This window comes from Montipora foliosa, chromosome 14 (genome assembly GCF_036669935.1).
Source record: "Montipora foliosa isolate CH-2021 chromosome 14, ASM3666993v2, whole genome shotgun sequence".
Taxonomy (NCBI): domain Eukaryota; kingdom Metazoa; phylum Cnidaria; class Anthozoa; order Scleractinia; family Acroporidae; genus Montipora; species Montipora foliosa.
The window spans coordinates 6,704,243-6,726,013 of NC_090882.1; positions in this window are offsets into that span (position 1 = coordinate 6,704,243).

Consider the following 21,771-nt stretch of genomic DNA (forward strand, 5'->3'; position numbering starts at 1 on the left):
AGTTATGTACCTGTATATGCTATGTATTTTAGTTGTAAATGTAATGTCTCGAAGATATTAGCTCTTGTAGTTATTCTGAAATTCGAGATGAAATATAGTTTATGCACGCTTGCATGTATGTATGTGTTACCTTAAGCAGGGCGCATGCGCACTATTAGATCTTGTAGTTATTTTGAAATTCGAGATGAAATATAGTTTATGCATGCGTGCATGTATGTATGTGTGTTAACTTTAGCAGGGCGCATGCGCACACTTTGTAATCTGCGACTTCTTTGCTTACCATATGACAGAGAAAATGACTTTTCCGTTAAATATATAAGCCACCTAATTCTTACGCTATACTGACAAGGGCGGTTTGGAGCTGTGAGTAGGCGTGGGATTTGTCACATATGGTTTAGGGGCCGACATATCTCTCCCTCAATGCCGTACCGGGAGGCAAGGTCGGTAGCAGAAAGCAGCGAAGGGCCAACTGCGTCCAAAAGCGATCGCACGGGCCGAAATCCCGGGATGACTCGTTTGGTACGACGCTCCAGCGCCGGTGTCTGGAGGTACTGCGTTTTTCTCTCTTGTTCAAAGATTCCGTCAGCGCAAGCGCAAATGTTCTGGCTCTTCGATACCTAGCTTACCAAAAAAAAATTAACATGCTGGGTTTTTTTTTTTTAAAAAACCAGCAATTGGCATTTCAGTTGATTTTATAGGCATAAACGTAACGTAAGAACCGTGCGTGTCTGGTCTTGTCTCAGACAGAGGCGAGAGATGGTTTCATGCAGACTGGGACGCCTAAGATGGTCTTTCTCTAAGAGTAGTCGCTTTGTAATTTTATAATAGTAGTATTTATAAATCATTTCTTATATTTCTTAGTTGTAAAGAGGCGCCATTCAGTTTTTTTAACTGCAATGTTTTTCTTAATAAACACAGTCTATCTATCTATATCTATCTTTTGTAAACATGGCGGTTCACGAGTGAAGTTGTCTCTCTGGCCTTTCTGTGGACGAATTCCAGGACCTACTGACACAATCTGGGCAAGTTTTGAAAGCTAAAGCCTTCAATCGATGAGTTATTTTGCTGGTAGGACTGGGTGGCCCGACACTTATGAAAAAATCTATGAAATGAGAATCGGGGGGCTTCCCTTGTCATGGAATGGCAGAATTACCCAGAATTCTTTTTGGCCACGAAGGAGGCCACTTGACTGGCCCTCATCAAATGGCTAAAGCGCGGCCGGAGGAAAAAGTAGTGAGAAGACGATCTCTAGCCAGATACTAAGGAGTAAGCCTCGTGTGTGTTGTTAACGTAGACTTTTGATTTCTGAAGAAGTTTTTACTCTGGAAAACTCGCAACAAAGTAGTGCTTTTTTTTGCCGTGTTATCCTCGTTGCAAAAGAACTGGGCTTTCGTAATTTCTTGTCAAGCAAAGGGTATAATGTAAATAAGAGAATACTGAGATTTATATTTGCAAATTACCTGTCCTTTTACCACTTAGGTCAAACTCTACATCTCTATGCAATAAGCGCATTGAAAATCTTCTCATGCATGATCTTGGTGGAAATTACATTCTGTCCTTCAATAAACCTAAAACAACCAGTTATGGTCTTAGTTCTTTTTCTAACGTATCAGCTAAGTTGCGAATTGCGCTACCTGATTTATCCGTACCACTGAGTTTACTGGGTTTAAAAGAGAATCCAGGGTCGCATTTTGTACAGCGGCTTTTCTTGTTAATTAATATATCTTCAAATATTGTGTATTTAGTTATGTACCTGTATATGCTATGTATTTTAGTTGTAAATGTAATGTCTCGAAGATATTAGCTCTTGTAGTTATTCTGAAATTCGAGATGAAATATAGTTTATGCACGCTTGCATGTATGTATGTGTTACCTTAAGCAGGGCGCATGCGCACTATTAGATCTTGTAGTTATTTTGAAATTCGAGATGAAATATAGTTTATGCATGCGTGCATGTATGTATGTGTGTTAACTTTAGCAGGGCGCATGCGCACACTTTGTAATCTGCGACTTCTTTGCTTACCATATGACAGAGAAAATGACTTTTCCGTTAAATATATAAGCCACCTAATTCTTACGCTATACTGACAAGGGCGGTTTGGAGCTGTGAGTAGGCGTGGGATTTGTCACATATGGTTTAGGGGCCGACATATCTCTCCCTCAATGCCGTACCGGGAGGCAAGGTCGGTAGCAGAAAGCAGCGAAGGGCCAACTGCGTCCAAAAGCGATCGCACGGGCCGAAATCCCGGGATGACTCGTTTGGTACGACGCTCCAGCGCCGGTGTCTGGAGGTACTGCGTTTTTCTCTCTTGTTCAAAGATTCCGTCAGCGCAAGCGCAAATGTTCTGGCTCTTCGATACCTAGCTTACCAAAAAAAAATTAACATGCTGGGTTTTTTTTTTTTAAAAAACCAGCAATTGGCATTTCAGTTGATTTTATAGGCATAAACGTAACGTAAGAACCGTGCGTGTCTGGTCTTGTCTCAGACAGAGGCGAGAGATGGTTTCATGCAGACTGGGACGCCTAAGATGGTCTTTCTCTAAGAGTAGTCGCTTTGTAATTTTATAATAGTAGTATTTATAAATCATTTCTTATATTTCTTAGTTGTAAAGAGGCGCCATTCAGTTTTTTTAACTGCAATGTTTTTCTTAATAAACACAGTCTATCTATCTATATCTATCTTTTGTAAACATGGCGGTTCACGAGTGAAGTTGTCTCTCTGGCCTTTCTGTGGACGAATTCCAGGACCTACTGACACAATCTGGGCAAGTTTTGAAAGCTAAAGCCTTCAATCGATGAGTTATTTTGCTGGTAGGACTGGGTGGCCCGACACTTATGAAAAAATCTATGAAATGAGAATCGGGGGGCTTCCCTTGTCATGGAATGGCAGAATTACCCAGAATTCTTTTTGGCCACGAAGGAGGCCACTTGACTGGCCCTCATCAAATGGCTAAAGCGCGGCCGGAGGAAAAAGTAGTGAGAAGACGATCTCTAGCCAGATACTAAGGAGTAAGCCTCGTGTGTGTTGTTAACGTAGACTTTTGATTTCTGAAGAAGTTTTTACTCTGGAAAACTCGCAACAAAGTAGTGCTTTTTTTTGCCGTGTTATCCTCGTTGCAAAAGAACTGGGCTTTCGTAATTTCTTGTCAAGCAAAGGGTATAATGTAAATAAGAGAATACTGAGATTTATATTTGCAAATTACCTGTCCTTTTACCACTTAGGTCAAACTCTACATCTCTATGCAATAAGCGCATTGAAAATCTTCTCATGCATGATCTTGGTGGAAATTACATTCTGTCCTTCAATAAACCTAAAACAACCAGTTATGGTCTTAGTTCTTTTTCTAACGTATCAGCTAAGTTGCGAATTGCGCTACCTGATTTATCCGTACCACTGAGTTTACTGGGTTTAAAAGAGAATCCAGGGTCGCATTTTGTACAGCGGCTTTTCTTGTTAATTAATATATCTTCAAATATTGTGTATTTAGTTATGTACCTGTATATGCTATGTATTTTAGTTGTAAATGTAATGTCTCGAAGATATTAGCTCTTGTAGTTATTCTGAAATTCGAGATGAAATATAGTTTATGCACGCTTGCATGTATGTATGTGTTACCTTAAGCAGGGCGCATGCGCACTATTAGATCTTGTAGTTATTTTGAAATTCGAGATGAAATATAGTTTATGCATGCGTGCATGTATGTATGTGTGTTAACTTTAGCAGGGCGCATGCGCACACTTTGTAATCTGCGACTTCTTTGCTTACCATATGACAGAGAAAATGACTTTTCCGTTAAATATATAAGCCACCTAATTCTTACGCTATACTGACAAGGGCGGTTTGGAGCTGTGAGTAGGCGTGGGATTTGTCACATATGGTTTAGGGGCCGACATATCTCTCCCTCAATGCCGTACCGGGAGGCAAGGTCGGTAGCAGAAAGCAGCGAAGGGCCAACTGCGTCCAAAAGCGATCGCACGGGCCGAAATCCCGGGATGACTCGTTTGGTACGACGCTCCAGCGCCGGTGTCTGGAGGTACTGCGTTTTTCTCTCTTGTTCAAAGATTCCGTCAGCGCAAGCGCAAATGTTCTGGCTCTTCGATACCTAGCTTACCAAAAAAAAATTAACATGCTGGGTTTTTTTTTTTTAAAAAACCAGCAATTGGCATTTCAGTTGATTTTATAGGCATAAACGTAACGTAAGAACCGTGCGTGTCTGGTCTTGTCTCAGACAGAGGCGAGAGATGGTTTCATGCAGACTGGGACGCCTAAGATGGTCTTTCTCTAAGAGTAGTCGCTTTGTAATTTTATAATAGTAGTATTTATAAATCATTTCTTATATTTCTTAGTTGTAAAGAGGCGCCATTCAGTTTTTTTAACTGCAATGTTTTTCTTAATAAACACAGTCTATCTATCTATATCTATCTTTTGTAAACATGGCGGTTCACGAGTGAAGTTGTCTCTCTGGCCTTTCTGTGGACGAATTCCAGGACCTACTGACACAATCTGGGCAAGTTTTGAAAGCTAAAGCCTTCAATCGATGAGTTATTTTGCTGGTAGGACTGGGTGGCCCGACACTTATGAAAAAATCTATGAAATGAGAATCGGGGGGCTTCCCTTGTCATGGAATGGCAGAATTACCCAGAATTCTTTTTGGCCACGAAGGAGGCCACTTGACTGGCCCTCATCAAATGGCTAAAGCGCGGCCGGAGGAAAAAGTAGTGAGAAGACGATCTCTAGCCAGATACTAAGGAGTAAGCCTCGTGTGTGTTGTTAACGTAGACTTTTGATTTCTGAAGAAGTTTTTACTCTGGAAAACTCGCAACAAAGTAGTGCTTTTTTTTGCCGTGTTATCCTCGTTGCAAAAGAACTGGGCTTTCGTAATTTCTTGTCAAGCAAAGGGTATAATGTAAATAAGAGAATACTGAGATTTATATTTGCAAATTACCTGTCCTTTTACCACTTAGGTCAAACTCTACATCTCTATGCAATAAGCGCATTGAAAATCTTCTCATGCATGATCTTGGTGGAAATTACATTCTGTCCTTCAATAAACCTAAAACAACCAGTTATGGTCTTAGTTCTTTTTCTAACGTATCAGCTAAGTTGCGAATTGCGCTACCTGATTTATCCGTACCACTGAGTTTACTGGGTTTAAAAGAGAATCCAGGGTCGCATTTTGTACAGCGGCTTTTCTTGTTAATTAATATATCTTCAAATATTGTGTATTTAGTTATGTACCTGTATATGCTATGTATTTTAGTTGTAAATGTAATGTCTCGAAGATATTAGCTCTTGTAGTTATTCTGAAATTCGAGATGAAATATAGTTTATGCACGCTTGCATGTATGTATGTGTTACCTTAAGCAGGGCGCATGCGCACTATTAGATCTTGTAGTTATTTTGAAATTCGAGATGAAATATAGTTTATGCATGCGTGCATGTATGTATGTGTGTTAACTTTAGCAGGGCGCATGCGCACACTTTGTAATCTGCGACTTCTTTGCTTACCATATGACAGAGAAAATGACTTTTCCGTTAAATATATAAGCCACCTAATTCTTACGCTATACTGACAAGGGCGGTTTGGAGCTGTGAGTAGGCGTGGGATTTGTCACATATGGTTTAGGGGCCGACATATCTCTCCCTCAATGCCGTACCGGGAGGCAAGGTCGGTAGCAGAAAGCAGCGAAGGGCCAACTGCGTCCAAAAGCGATCGCACGGGCCGAAATCCCGGGATGACTCGTTTGGTACGACGCTCCAGCGCCGGTGTCTGGAGGTACTGCGTTTTTCTCTCTTGTTCAAAGATTCCGTCAGCGCAAGCGCAAATGTTCTGGCTCTTCGATACCTAGCTTACCAAAAAAAAATTAACATGCTGGGTTTTTTTTTTTTAAAAAACCAGCAATTGGCATTTCAGTTGATTTTATAGGCATAAACGTAACGTAAGAACCGTGCGTGTCTGGTCTTGTCTCAGACAGAGGCGAGAGATGGTTTCATGCAGACTGGGACGCCTAAGATGGTCTTTCTCTAAGAGTAGTCGCTTTGTAATTTTATAATAGTAGTATTTATAAATCATTTCTTATATTTCTTAGTTGTAAAGAGGCGCCATTCAGTTTTTTTAACTGCAATGTTTTTCTTAATAAACACAGTCTATCTATCTATATCTATCTTTTGTAAACATGGCGGTTCACGAGTGAAGTTGTCTCTCTGGCCTTTCTGTGGACGAATTCCAGGACCTACTGACACAATCTGGGCAAGTTTTGAAAGCTAAAGCCTTCAATCGATGAGTTATTTTGCTGGTAGGACTGGGTGGCCCGACACTTATGAAAAAATCTATGAAATGAGAATCGGGGGGCTTCCCTTGTCATGGAATGGCAGAATTACCCAGAATTCTTTTTGGCCACGAAGGAGGCCACTTGACTGGCCCTCATCAAATGGCTAAAGCGCGGCCGGAGGAAAAAGTAGTGAGAAGACGATCTCTAGCCAGATACTAAGGAGTAAGCCTCGTGTGTGTTGTTAACGTAGACTTTTGATTTCTGAAGAAGTTTTTACTCTGGAAAACTCGCAACAAAGTAGTGCTTTTTTTTGCCGTGTTATCCTCGTTGCAAAAGAACTGGGCTTTCGTAATTTCTTGTCAAGCAAAGGGTATAATGTAAATAAGAGAATACTGAGATTTATATTTGCAAATTACCTGTCCTTTTACCACTTAGGTCAAACTCTACATCTCTATGCAATAAGCGCATTCAAAATCTTCTCATGCATGATCTTGGTGGAAATTACATTCTGTCCTTCAATAAACCTAAAACAACCAGTTATGGTCTTAGTTCTTTTTCTAACGTATCAGCTAAGTTGCGAATTGCGCTACCTGATTTATCCGTACCACTGAGTTTACTGGGTTTAAAAGAGAATCCAGGGTCGCATTTTGTACAGCGGCTTTTCTTGTTAATTAATATATCTTCAAATATTGTGTATTTAGTTATGTACCTGTATATGCTATGTATTTTAGTTGTAAATGTAATGTCTCGAAGATATTAGCTCTTGTAGTTATTCTGAAATTCGAGATGAAATATAGTTTATGCACGCTTGCATGTATGTATGTGTTACCTTAAGCAGGGCGCATGCGCACTATTAGATCTTGTAGTTATTTTGAAATTCGAGATGAAATATAGTTTATGCATGCGTGCATGTATGTATGTGTGTTAACTTTAGCAGGGCGCATGCGCACACTTTGTAATCTGCGACTTCTTTGCTTACCATATGACAGAGAAAATGACTTTTCCGTTAAATATATAAGCCACCTAATTCTTACGCTATACTGACAAGGGCGGTTTGGAGCTGTGAGTAGGCGTGGGATTTGTCACATATGGTTTAGGGGCCGACATATCTCTCCCTCAATGCCGTACCGGGAGGCAAGGTCGGTAGCAGAAAGCAGCGAAGGGCCAACTGCGTCCAAAAGCGATCGCACGGGCCGAAATCCCGGGATGACTCGTTTGGTACGACGCTCCAGCGCCGGTGTCTGGAGGTACTGCGTTTTTCTCTCTTGTTCAAAGATTCCGTCAGCGCAAGCGCAAATGTTCTGGCTCTTCGATACCTAGCTTACCAAAAAAAATTAACATGCTGGGTTTTTTTTTTTTAAAAAACCAGCAATTGGCATTTCAGTTGATTTTATAGGCATAAACGTAACGTAAGAACCGTGCGTGTCTGGTCTTGTCTCAGACAGAGGCGAGAGATGGTTTCATGCAGACTGGGACGCCTAAGATGGTCTTTCTCTAAGAGTAGTCGCTTTGTAATTTTATAATAGTAGTATTTATAAATCATTTCTTATATTTCTTAGTTGTAAAGAGGCGCCATTCAGTTTTTTTAACTGCAATGTTTTTCTTAATAAACACAGTCTATCTATCTATATCTATCTTTTGTAAACATGGCGGTTCACGAGTGAAGTTGTCTCTCTGGCCTTTCTGTGGACGAATTCCAGGACCTACTGACACAATCTGGGCAAGTTTTGAAAGCTAAAGCCTTCAATCGATGAGTTATTTTGCTGGTAGGACTGGGTGGCCCGACACTTATGAAAAAATCTATGAAATGAGAATCGGGGGGCTTCCCTTGTCATGGAATGGCAGAATTACCCAGAATTCTTTTTGGCCACGAAGGAGGCCACTTGACTGGCCCTCATCAAATGGCTAAAGCGCGGCCGGAGGAAAAAGTAGTGAGAAGACGATCTCTAGCCAGATACTAAGGAGTAAGCCTCGTGTGTGTTGTTAACGTAGACTTTTGATTTCTGAAGAAGTTTTTACTCTGGAAAACTCGCAACAAAGTAGTGCTTTTTTTTGCCGTGTTATCCTCGTTGCAAAAGAACTGGGCTTTCGTAATTTCTTGTCAAGCAAAGGGTATAATGTAAATAAGAGAATACTGAGATTTATATTTGCAAATTACCTGTCCTTTTACCACTTAGGTCAAACTCTACATCTCTATGCAATAAGCGCATTCAAAATCTTCTCATGCATGATCTTGGTGGAAATTACATTCTGTCCTTCAATAAACCTAAAACAACCAGTTATGGTCTTAGTTCTTTTTCTAACGTATCAGCTAAGTTGCGAATTGCGCTACCTGATTTATCCGTACCACTGAGTTTACTGGGTTTAAAAGAGAATCCAGGGTCGCATTTTGTACAGCGGCTTTTCTTGTTAATTAATATATCTTCAAATATTGTGTATTTAGTTATGTACCTGTATATGCTATGTATTTTAGTTGTAAATGTAATGTCTCGAAGATATTAGCTCTTGTAGTTATTCTGAAATTCGAGATGAAATATAGTTTATGCACGCTTGCATGTATGTATGTGTTACCTTAAGCAGGGCGCATGCGCACTATTAGATCTTGTAGTTATTTGGAAAGTGGAGATTAAATATAGTTTATGCATGCGTGCATGTATGTATGTGTGTTACCTTTAGCAGGGCGCATGCGCACACTTTGTAATCTGCGACTTCTTTGCTTACCATATGACAGAGAAAATGACTTTTCCGTTAAATATATAAGCCATCTAATTCTTACGCTATACTGACAAGGGCGGTTTGGAGCTGTGAGTAGGCGTGGGATTTGTCACATATGGTTTAGGGGCCGACATATCTCTCCCTCAATGCCGTACCGGGAGGCAAGGTCGGTAGCAGAAAGCAGCGAAGGGCCAACTGCGTCCAAAAGCGATCGCACGGGCCGAAATCCCGGGATGACTCGTTTGGTACGACGCTCCAGCGCCGGTGTCTGGAGGTACTGCGTTTTTCTCTCTTGTTCAAAGATTCCGTCAGCGCAAGCGCAAATGTTCTGGCTCTTCGATACCTAGCTTACCAAAAAAAAATTAACATGCTGGGTTTTTTTTTTTAAAAAACCAGCAATTGGCATTTCAGTTGATTTTATAGGCATAAACGTAACGTAAGAACCGTGCGTGTCTGGTCTTGTCTCAGACAGAGGCGAGAGATGGTTTCATGCAGACTGGGACGCCTAAGATGGTCTTTCTCTAAGAGTAGTCGCTTTGTAATTTTATAATAGTAGTATTTATAAATCATTTCTTATATTTCTTAGTTGTAAAGAGGCGCCATTCAGTTTTTTTAACTGCAATGTTTTTCTTAATAAACACAGTCTATCTATCTATATCTATCTTTTGTAAACATGGCGGTTCACGAGTGAAGTTGTCTCTCTGGCCTTTCTGTGGACGAATTCCAGGACCTACTGACACAATCTGGGCAAGTTTTGAAAGCTAAAGCCTTCAATCGATGAGTTATTTTGCTGGTAGGACTGGGTGGCCCGACACTTATGAAAAAATCTATGAAATGAGAATCGGGGGGCTTCCCTTGTCATGGAATGGCAGAATTACCCAGAATTCTTTTTGGCCACGAAGGAGGCCACTTGACTGGCCCTCATCAAATGGCTAAAGCGCGGCCGGAGGAAAAAGTAGTGAGAAGACGATCTCTAGCCAGATACTAAGGAGTAAGCCTCGTGTGTGTTGTTAACGTAGACTTTTGATTTCTGAAGAAGTTTTTACTCTGGAAAACTCGCAACAAAGTAGTGCTTTTTTTTGCCGTGTTATCCTCGTTGCAAAAGAACTGGGCTTTCGTAATTTCTTGTCAAGCAAAGGGTATAATGTAAATAAGAGAATACTGAGATTTATATTTGCAAATTACCTGTCCTTTTACCACTTAGGTCAAACTCTACATCTCTATGCAATAAGCGCATTGAAAATCTTCTCATGCATGATCTTGGTGGAAATTACATTCTGTCCTTCAATAAACCTAAAACAACCAGTTATGGTCTTAGTTCTTTTTCTAACGTATCAGCTAAGTTGCGAATTGCGCTACCTGATTTATCCGTACCACTGAGTTTACTGGGTTTAAAAGAGAATCCAGGGTCGCATTTTGTACAGCGGCTTTTCTTGTTAATTAATATATCTTCAAATATTGTGTATTTAGTTATGTACCTGTATATGCTATGTATTTTAGTTGTAAATGTAATGTCTCGAAGATATTAGCTCTTGTAGTTATTCTGAAATTCGAGATGAAATATAGTTTATGCACGCTTGCATGTATGTATGTGTTACCTTAAGCAGGGCGCATGCGCACTATTAGATCTTGTAGTTATTTTGAAATTCGAGATGAAATATAGTTTATGCATGCGTGCATGTATGTATGTGTGTTAACTTTAGCAGGGCGCATGCGCACACTTTGTAATCTGCGACTTCTTTGCTTACCATATGACAGAGAAAATGACTTTTCCGTTAAATATATAAGCCACCTAATTCTTACGCTATACTGACAAGGGCGGTTTGGAGCTGTGAGTAGGCGTGGGATTTGTCACATATGGTTTAGGGGCCGACATATCTCTCCCTCAATGCCGTACCGGGAGGCAAGGTCGGTAGCAGAAAGCAGCGAAGGGCCAACTGCGTCCAAAAGCGATCGCACGGGCCGAAATCCCGGGATGACTCGTTTGGTACGACGCTCCAGCGCCGGTGTCTGGAGGTACTGCGTTTTTCTCTCTTGTTCAAAGATTCCGTCAGCGCAAGCGCAAATGTTCTGGCTCTTCGATACCTAGCTTACCAAAAAAAAATTAACATGCTGGGTTTTTTTTTTTTTAAAAAACCAGCAATTGGCATTTCAGTTGATTTTATAGGCATAAACGTAACGTAAGAACCGTGCGTGTCTGGTCTTGTCTCAGACAGAGGCGAGAGATGGTTTCATGCAGACTGGGACGCCTAAGATGGTCTTTCTCTAAGAGTAGTCGCTTTGTAATTTTATAATAGTAGTATTTATAAATCATTTCTTATATTTCTTAGTTGTAAAGAGGCGCCATTCAGTTTTTTTAACTGCAATGTTTTTCTTAATAAACACAGTCTATCTATCTATATCTATCTTTTGTAAACATGGCGGTTCACGAGTGAAGTTGTCTCTCTGGCCTTTCTGTGGACGAATTCCAGGACCTACTGACACAATCTGGGCAAGTTTTGAAAGCTAAAGCCTTCAATCGATGAGTTATTTTGCTGGTAGGACTGGGTGGCCCGACACTTATGAAAAAATCTATGAAATGAGAATCGGGGGGCTTCCCTTGTCATGGAATGGCAGAATTACCCAGAATTCTTTTTGGCCACGAAGGAGGCCACTTGACTGGCCCTCATCAAATGGCTAAAGCGCGGCCGGAGGAAAAAGTAGTGAGAAGACGATCTCTAGCCAGATACTAAGGAGTAAGCCTCGTGTGTGTTGTTAACGTAGACTTTTGATTTCTGAAGAAGTTTTTACTCTGGAAAACTCGCAACAAAGTAGTGCTTTTTTTGCCGTGTTATCCTCGTTGCAAAAGAACTGGGCTTTCGTAATTTCTTGTCAAGCAAAGGGTATAATGTAAATAAGAGAATACTGAGATTTATATTTGCAAATTACCTGTCCTTTTACCACTTAGGTCAAACTCTACATCTCTATGCAATAAGCGCATTCAAAATCTTCTCATGCATGATCTTGGTGGAAATTACATTCTGTCCTTCAATAAACCTAAAACAACCAGTTATGGTCTTAGTTTCTTTTTCTAACGTATCAGCTAAGTTGCGAATTGCGCTACCTGATTTATCCGTACCACTGAGTTTACTGGGTTTAAAAGAGAATCCAGGTCGCATTTTGTACAGCGGCTTTTCTTGTTAATTAATATATCTTCAAATATTGTGTATTTAGTTATGTACCTGTATATGCTATGTATTTTAGTTGTAAATGTAATGTCTCGAAGATATTAGCTCTTGTAGTTATTCTGAAATTCGAGATGAAATATAGTTTATGCACGCTTGCATGTATGTATGTGTTACCTTAAGCAGGGCGCATGCGCACTATTAGATCTTGTAGTTATTTTGAAATTCGAGATTGAAATATAGTTTATGCATGCGTGCATGTATGTATGTGTGTTAACTTTAGCAGGGCGCATGCGCACACTTTGTAATCTGCGACTTCTTTGCTTACCATATGACAGAGAAAATGACTTTTCCGTTAAATATATAAGCCACCTAATTCTTACGCTATACTGACAAGGGCGGTTTGGAGCTGTGAGTAGGCGTGGGATTTGTCACATATGGTTTAGGGGCCGACATATCTCTCCCTCAATGCCGTACCGGGAGGCAAGGTCGGTAGCAGAAAGCAGCGAAGGGCCAACTGCGTCCAAAAGCGATCGCACGGGCCGAAATCCCGGGATGACTCGTTTGGTACGACGCTCCAGCGCCGGTGTCTGGAGGTACTGCGTTTTTCTCTCTTGTTCAAAGATTCCGTCAGCGCAAGCGCAAATGTTCTGGCTCTTCGATACCTAGCTTACCAAAAAAAAATTAACATGATGGTTTTTTTTTTTTAAAAACCAGCAATTGGCATTTTCAGTTGATTTTATAGGCATAAACGTAACGTAAGAAGCGTGCGTGTCTGGTCTTGTCTCAGACAGAGGCGAGAGATGGTTTCATGCAGACTGGGACGCCTAAGATGGTCTTTCTCTAAGAGTAGTCGCTTTGTAATTTTATAATAGTAGTATTTATAAATCATTTCTTATATTTCTTAGTTGTAAAGAGGCGCCATTCAGTTTTGTTAACTGCAATGTTTTTCTTAATAAACACAGTCTATCTATCTATATCTATCTTTTGTAAACATTGCGGTTCACGAGTGAAGTGTGTCCTCTCTGGCCTTTCTGTGGACGAATTCCAGGACCCTACTGACACAATCTGGGCAAGGTTTTGAAAGCTAAAGCCTTCAACTCGATGAGTTATTTTGCTGGTAGGACTGGGTGGCCCGACACTTATGAAAAAATCTATGAAATGAGAATCGGGGGGCTTCCCTTGTCATGGAATGGCAGAATTACCCAGAATTCTTTTTGGCCACGAAGGAGGCCACTTGACTGGCCCTCATCAAATGGCTAAAGCGCGGGCCGGAGGAAAAAGTAGTGAGAAGACGATCTCTAGCCAGATACTAAGGAGTAAGCCTCGTGTGTGTTGTTAACGTAGACTTTTGATTTCTGAAGAAGTTTTTACTCTGGAAAACTCGCAACAAAGTAGTGCTTTTTTTGGCCAGTGTTATCCTCGTTGCAAAAGAACTGGGCTTTCGTAATTTCTTGTCAAGCAAAGGGTATAATGTAAATAAGAGAATACTGAGATTATATTTGCAAATTACCTGTCCTTTTACCACTTAGTCAAACTCTACATCTCTATGCAATAAGCGCATTGAAAATCTTCTCATGCATGATCTTGGTGGAAATTACATTCTTGGTCCTTCAATAAACCTAAAACAACCAGTTATGGTCTTAGTTTTCTTTTTCTAACGTATCAGCTAAGTTGCGAATTGCGCTACCTGATTTTATCCGTACCACTGAGTTTACTGGGTTTAAAAGAGAATCCAGGGTCGCATTTTGTACAGCGGCTTTTCTTGTTAATTAATATATCTTCAAATATTGTGTATTTAGTTATGTACCTGTATATGCTATGTATTTTAGTTGTAAATGTAATGTCTCGAAGATATTAGCTCTTGTAGTTATTCTGAAATTCGAGATGAAATATAGTTTATGCACGCTTGCATTGTATGTATGTGTTACCTTAAGCAGGGCGCATGCGCACTATTAGATCTTGTAGTTATTTTGAAATTCGAGAATGAAATATAGTTTATGCATGCGTGCATGTATGTATGTGTGTTAACTTTAGCAGGGCGCATGCGCACACTTTGTAATCTGCGACTTCTTTGCTTACCATATGACAGAGAAAATGACTTTTCCGTTAAATATATAAGCCACCTAATTCTTACGCTATAGCTGACAAGGGCGGTTTGGAGCTGTGAGTAGGCGTGGGATTTGTCACATAAGGTTTAGGGGCCGACATATCTCTCCCTCACTGCCGTACCGGGAGGCAAGGTCGGTAGCAGAAAGCAGCGACGGGCCAACTGCTTCCAAAAGCGATCGCACGGGCCGAAATCCCGGGATGACTCGTTTGGTACGACGCTCCAGCGCCGGTGTCTGGAGGTACTGCGTTTTTCTCTCTTGTTCAAAGATTCCGTCAGCGCAAGCGCAAATGTTCTGGCTCTTCGATACCTAGCTTACCAAAAAAAAATTACATGCTGGGTTTTTTTTTTTTTTTAAAAACCAGCAATTGGCATTTCAGTTGATTTTATAGGCATAAACGTAACGTAAAACCGTGCGTGTCTGGTCTTGTCTCAGACAGAGGCGAGAGATGGTTTCATGCAGACTGGGACGCCTAGAATGGTCTTTCTCTAAGAGTAGTCGCCTTTGTAATTTTTATAATAGTAGTATTTATAAATCATTTCTTATATTTCTTAGTTGTAAAGAGGCGCAATTGAGTTTTTTTAACTGCAATGTTGTTCTTAATAAACACAGTCTATCTATCTATATCTATCTTTTGTAAACATGGCGGTTCACGAGTGAAGTTGTCTCTCTGGCCTTTCTGTGGACGAATTCCAGGACCTACTGACACAATCTGGGAAAGTTTGAAAGCTAAAGCCTTCAATCGATGAGTTATTTTTGCTGGTAGGACTGGGTGGCCCGACACTTATGAAAAAAATCTATGAACTGAGAATCGGGGGGCTTCCCTTGTCATGGAATGGCAGAATTACCCAGAATTCTTTTTGGCCACGAAGGAGGCCACTTGACTGGCCCTCATCAAATGGCTAAAGCGCGGCCGGAGGAAAAAGTAGTGAGAAGACGATCTCTAGCCAGATACTAAGGAGTAAAGCCTCGTGTGTGTTGTTAACGTAGACTTTTGATTTCTGAAGAAGTTTTTTACTCTGGAAAACTCGCACCAAAGTAGTGCTTTTTTTAGCCGTGTTATCCTCGTTGCAAAAGAACTGGGCTTTCGTAATTTCTTGTCAAGCAAAGGGTTATAATGTAAATAGAGAATACTGAGATTTTATATTTGCAAATTCCCTGTCCGTTTACCACTTAGGTCAAACTCTACATCTCTATGCAATAAGCGCATTGAAAATCTTCTCATGCATGATCTTGGTGGAAATTACATTCTGTCCTTCAATAAACCTAAAACAACCAGTTATGGTCTTAGTTCTTTTTCTAACGTATCAGCTAAGTTGCGAATTGCGCTACCTGATTTTATCCGTACCACTGAGTTTTACTGGGTTTTAAAAGAGAATCCAGGCTCGCATTTTGTACAGCGGCTTTTCTTGTTAATTAATATATCTTCAAATATTGTGTATTTAGTTATGTACCTGTATATGCTATGTATTTTAGTTGTAAATGTAATGTCTCGAAGATATTAGCTCTTGTAGTTATTCTGAAATTCGAGATGAAATATTAGTTTATGCACGCTTGCATGTATGTATGTGTTACCTTAAGCAGGGCGCATGCGCACTATTTAGATCTTGTAGTTATTTTGAAATTCGAGATGAAATATAGTTTATGCATGCGTGCATGTATGTATGTGTGTTAACTTTAGCAGGGCGCATGCGCACAACTTTGTAATCTGCGACTTCTTTGCTTACCATATGACAGAGAGAAATGACTTTTCCGTTAAATATATAAGCCACCTAATTCTTACGCTATACTGACAAGGGCGGTTTGGAGCTTGTGAGTAGGCGTGGGATTTTGTCACATATGGTTTAGGGGCCGACATATCTCTCCCTCAATGCCGTACCGGGAGGCAAGGTCGGTAGCAGAAAGCAGCGAAGGCCCAACTGCGTCCAAAAGCGATCGCACGGGCCGAAATCCCGGGATGACTCGTTTGGTACGACGCTCCCAGCGCCGGTGGTCTGGAGGTACTGCGTTTTTCTCTCTTGTTCAAAGATTCCGTCAGCGCAAGCGCAAATGTTCTGGCTGTTCGATACCTAGCCTACCAAAAAATAATAATAATAATAAAAAGCTGTTTTTTTTTTTTAAACCAGCAATTGACATTTCAGTTGATTTTATAGGCATAAACGTAACGTAAGAACCGTGCATGTTTGGTCTTGTCTCAGACAGAGGCGAGAGATGGTTTCATGCAGACTGGGACGCCCTAAGATGGTCTTCTCTAAGAGTAGTCGCTTTGTAATTTTATAATAGTAGTATTTATAAATCATTCCTTATATCTTCTTAGTTGTAAAGAGGCGCAATTCAGTTTTTTTAACTGCAATGTTTGTCTTAATAAACACAGTCTATCTATCTATATCTATCTTTTGTAAACATGGCGGTTTCACGAGTGAAGTTGTCTCTCTGGCCTTTCTGTGGACGAATTCCAGGACCTACTGACACAATCTGGGCAAGTTTTGAAAGCTAAAGCCTTCAATCGATGAGTTATTTTGCTGGTAGGACTGGGTGGCCCGACACTTATGAAAAAATCTATGAAATGAGAATCGGGGGGCTTCCCTTGTCATGGAATGGCAGAATTACCCAGAATTCTTTTTGGCCACAAGGAGGCCACTTGACTGGCCCTCATCAAATGGCTAAAGCGCGGCCGGAGGAAAAAGTAGTGAGAATCCGATCTCTAGCCAGATACTAAGGAGTAAACCTCGTGTGTGTTGTTAACGTAGACTTTTGATTTCTGAAGAAGTTTATACTCTGGAAAACTCGCAAACAAAGTAGTGCTTTTTTTGCCGTGTTATCCTCGTTGCAAAAGAACTGGGCTTTCGTAATTTCTTGTCAAGCAAAGGGTATAATGTAAATAAGAGAATACTGAGATTTATATTTGCAAATTACCTGTCCGTTTACCACTTAGGTCAAACTCTACATCTCTATGCAATAAGCGCATTCAAAATCTTCTCATGCATGATCTTGGTGGAAATTACATTCTGTCCTTCAATAAACCTAAAACAACCAGTTATGGTCTTAGTTCTTTTTCTAACGTATCAGCTAAGTTGCGAATTGCGCTACCTGATTTATCCGTACCACTGAGTTTACTGGGTGTAAAAGAGAATCCAGGGTCGCATTTTGTACAGCGGCTTTTCTTGTTAATTAATATATCTTCAAATATTGTGTATTTAGTTATGTACCTGTATATGCTATGTATTTTAGTTTGTAAATGTAATGTCTCGAAGATATTAGCTCTTGTAGTTATTCTGAAATTCGAGATGAAATATAGTTTATGCACGCTTGCATGGATGTATGTGTTACCTTAAGCAGGGCGCATGCGCACTATTAGATCTTGTAGTTTATTGAAATTCGAGATGAAATATAGTTTATGCATGCGTGCATGTATGTATGTGTGTTACCTTTAGCAGGGCGCATGCGCACACTTTGTAATCTGCGACTTCTTTGCTTACCATATGACAGATAAAATGACTTTTCCGTTAAATATATAAAACAAAGCTAACCATCTAATTCTTACGCTATACTGACAAGGGCGCGGTTTGGAGCTTGTGAGTAGGCGTGGGATTTGTTCACACATGGTTTTGAGGGGGGCCGACCATATCTCCTCCTCATATGCCGTTACCCGGGAAGGCAAGGTCGGTAGCAGGAAAGCAGCGGAAGGGCCAAACTGCGTCCAAAAGCGATCGCACGGGTCCGAAATCCCGGGATGGACCTCGTATTGGCAAACTACAACGACGCTCCAGCGCCGGGGTCTGGAAGGTACTGCGTTTTTCTCTCTTGTTCAAGATTCCGTCAGCGCAAGCGCAAATGTTCTGGCTCTTCGATTACCTAGCTTGACCATAAAAAAATTACACATGCTGGGTTTTTTTTTTTTTTAAAAACCAGCAATTGGCATTTCAGGTGCTTTTATAGGCATAAACGTAACGTTAAGAACCTGTTGCGGTGTCTGGTTCTTGTCTCAGACAGGAGGGCGAGGATGAGATTGGTTTCATGCAGACTGGGACGCCTAAGATGGTCTTTCTCTAAGAGTTAGTCGGCTTTTGTAATTTTATAATAGTAGTATTTATAAATCATTTAGTCTTTCTTAGGTTGTAAAGAGGCGCAATTCAGTTTTTTTAACTGCAAATGTTTTTCTTAATAAACACAGTCTACTCTATCTATATCTATAGGCTTTGGTAAAACATGGCGGTTCACGAAGTGAAGTTGTCTCTCTGGCCTTTCTGTGGCCTAATGACAGGACCTACTGACCACACTCTGGGCAAGGTTTTGAAAGCTAAAGCCTTCAATCGATGATGTTATTTTGCTGGTAGGACTGGGTGGCCCGAACACTTATGAAAAAAAATCTATTGAAATTGAGAATCGGGGGGCTTCCCTTGTCAAGGACGGCAGAATTACCAGAAGAAATTCTTTTTGGCCAGCGGAGGCCACTTGACTGGCCCTCATCAAAGGGGATAAAGCGCTTTGCCGGAGGAAAAAGTAGTGGAGAAGGGAAGACGATTCTCTAGCCCAGATAAGATACTAAGGAGTAACCCTCGTGTGTGTTGTTTAACGTAGACTGTTGATTTCTGAAGAAGGTTTTTCACTCTGGCAAAACACTCGCAACCAAAGTAGTGCTTTTTTTAGCCGTGTTATCCTCGTAGCAAAAGAACTGGGCTTTCGTAATTTCTTGTCAAGCAAAGGTGTTATAATGTAAATAAGAGAATACTGAGATTTTATATTATTTTGGCAAATTACCTGTCCTTTTACCACTTAAAGGTCAAACTCTTACATCTCTAGCAGTTTGATAAGCGCATTGGTCACAAAACTTAATGCAATGATCTTGGTGGAAAATTACATTCTGTCCTTCAATACAACCTAAAACAACCAGTTATGGTCTTAGTTCTTTTTCTAACGTATCAGCCTAAGTTGCGAATTGCGCTACCTGATTTTATCCGTACCACTGAGTTTACTGGGTTTAAAAGAGAATCGAGGCTCGCATTTTTTACAGCGGCTTTTCTTGTTAATTAATATATCTTCAAATATTGTGTATTTATTTATGTACATGTATATGCTATGTATTTTAGTTGTAAATGTAATGTCTCGAAGATATTAGCTCTTGTAGTTATTCTGAAATTCGAGATGAAATATAGTTTATGCATGCTTGCATGTATGTGTGTTACCTTAAGCAGGGCGCATGCGCACTATTAGCTCTTGTAGTTATTCTGAAATTCGAGATGAAATATAGTTTATGCATTCTTGCATGTATGTATGTGTGTTACCTTTAGCAGGGCGCATGCGCACACTTTGTAATCTGCGACTTCTTTGCTTACAATATGACAGAGAAAATGACTTTTCCGTTAAATATATAAGCCATCTAATTATTACGCTATATTGACAAGGGCGGTTTGGAGCTGTGAGTAGCCGTGGTATATGTCACAGATTGTTTATGGGCCGACATAACTCTCACTCAATGCAGTACAGGGAGGCAAGGTCGGTAGCAGAAGCAGTGAAGGGCCAACTGCGTCCAAAAGCGATCGCACGGGCCGAAATCCCGGGATGACTCGTTTGGTACGACGCTCCAGCGCCGGTGTCTGGATGTACTGCGTTTTTCTCTCTTGTTCAAACATTCCGTCAGCGCATGCGCAAATGTTCTGGCTCTTCGATACCTAGCTTACCAAAAAAAAAATGAACTTGCTGTTTTTTTTTTTTTTTTTTAAACCAGCAATTGGCATTTCAGGTGATTTTATAGGCATAAACGTAACGTAAGAACCGTGCGTGTCTGGTCTTGTCTCAGACAGAGGCGAGAGATGGTTTCATGCAGACTGGGACGCCTAAAATGGTCTTTCTCTAAGAGTAGTCGCTTTGTAATTTGATAATAGTAGTATTTATAAATCATTTCTTATATTTCTTAGTTGTAAAGAGGCGCAATTGAGTTTTTTTAACTGCAATGTTTTTCTTAATAAACACAGTCTATCTAGCTATATCTATATGTTGTAAACATGGCGGTTCACGAGTGAAGTTGTCTCTCTGGCCTTTCTGTGGACGAATTCCAGGACCTACTGACACAATCTGGGCAAGTTTTGAAAGCTAAAGCCTTCAATCGATGAGTTATTTTGCTGGTAGGACTGGGTGGCCCGACACTTATGAAAAAATCTATGAAATGAGAATCGGGGGGCTTCCCTTGTCATGGAATGGCAGAATTACCCAGAAATCTTTTTGGTCACGGAGGAGGCCACTTGACTGGCCCTCATCAAATAGCTAAAGCGCGGCCGGAGGAAAAAGTAGTGAGAAGAAGAATCTCTAGCCAGATACTAAGGAGTAACATGGTGTGTGTTGTTTAAACGTGTAGACTTTTGATTTCTGAAGAAGTTTTTACTCTGGACAACTCGCAACAAAGTAAGTGCTTTTTTTAGCCGGGTTTATCCTCGTTGCAAAAGAACGGGCCTTTCGTAATTTTCTTGTCAAGCAAAGGGTATTAATGTAAATAAGCGAATACTGAGATTTTATATTGGCAAAATACCTGTCCTTTTTAACACTTAGGTCAAACTCTCCATCTCTATGCAATAAGCGCATGCAAAATCTTCTCATGCCTGCTCTGGGTGGCGGGGGAAATTACATTCTGTCCTTCAATAAACCTAAAACAACCAGTTATGGTCTTAGTTCTTTTTCTAACGTATCAGCTAAGTTGCGAATTTGCGCTACCTGGATTTATCCGTACAACTGAGTTTACTGGGTTTAAAAGAGAATCCCAGGGTCGCATTTTGTACAGCGGCTCTTTTCTTGTTAATTAATATATCTTCAAACTTGTGTATTTGAGTTATTGTACCTGTATATGCTCTGTATTTTTATTTGTAATATGTCATGTCTCGAAGATATTAGCTCTTGTAGTTATTCTGAAATTCGAGAGGAAATATAGTTTATGCACGCTTGCATGAGTATGTGTTCCCTTAAGCAGGGCGCATGCGCACTATTAGCATCTTGTAGTTATTTTGAACTTCGAGATGAAATATAGTTTATGCATGCGTGCATGTATGTTATGTGTGTTAATTAGCAGGTGGCATGCGCACACTTTGTAATCTGCGACTTCTTTGCTTACCATATGACAGAGGAGAGGACACTGACTTTTCCCGTTTAAATAGATAAGCCATCCTAATTCTTACGCTATACTGACAAGGGCGGTTTGGAAGCTGTGGGTAGGCGGGGGATTTGTCACATATGGTTTAGGGGCCCGACATTTCTCTCTCAATGCCGTACCGGGGGACGGCAAGGTCGGTAGAGCAGAAAGGCAGCCGAAGGGCCAACTGCTTCCAAAAAAGCGATCGCACGGGCCGAAAATCCCGGGGCATGACTCGTTTGGTACGACGCTCCAGCGCCGGTGTGTTGGAGGTACTGCGTTTTTCTCTCGTTGTTCAAGATTCCGTCAGCGCAACCGCAAATGTGCTGGCCTCTTCGATACCTAGCTTACCACAAAAAATATTAACATGCTGGGTTTTTTTTTTTTT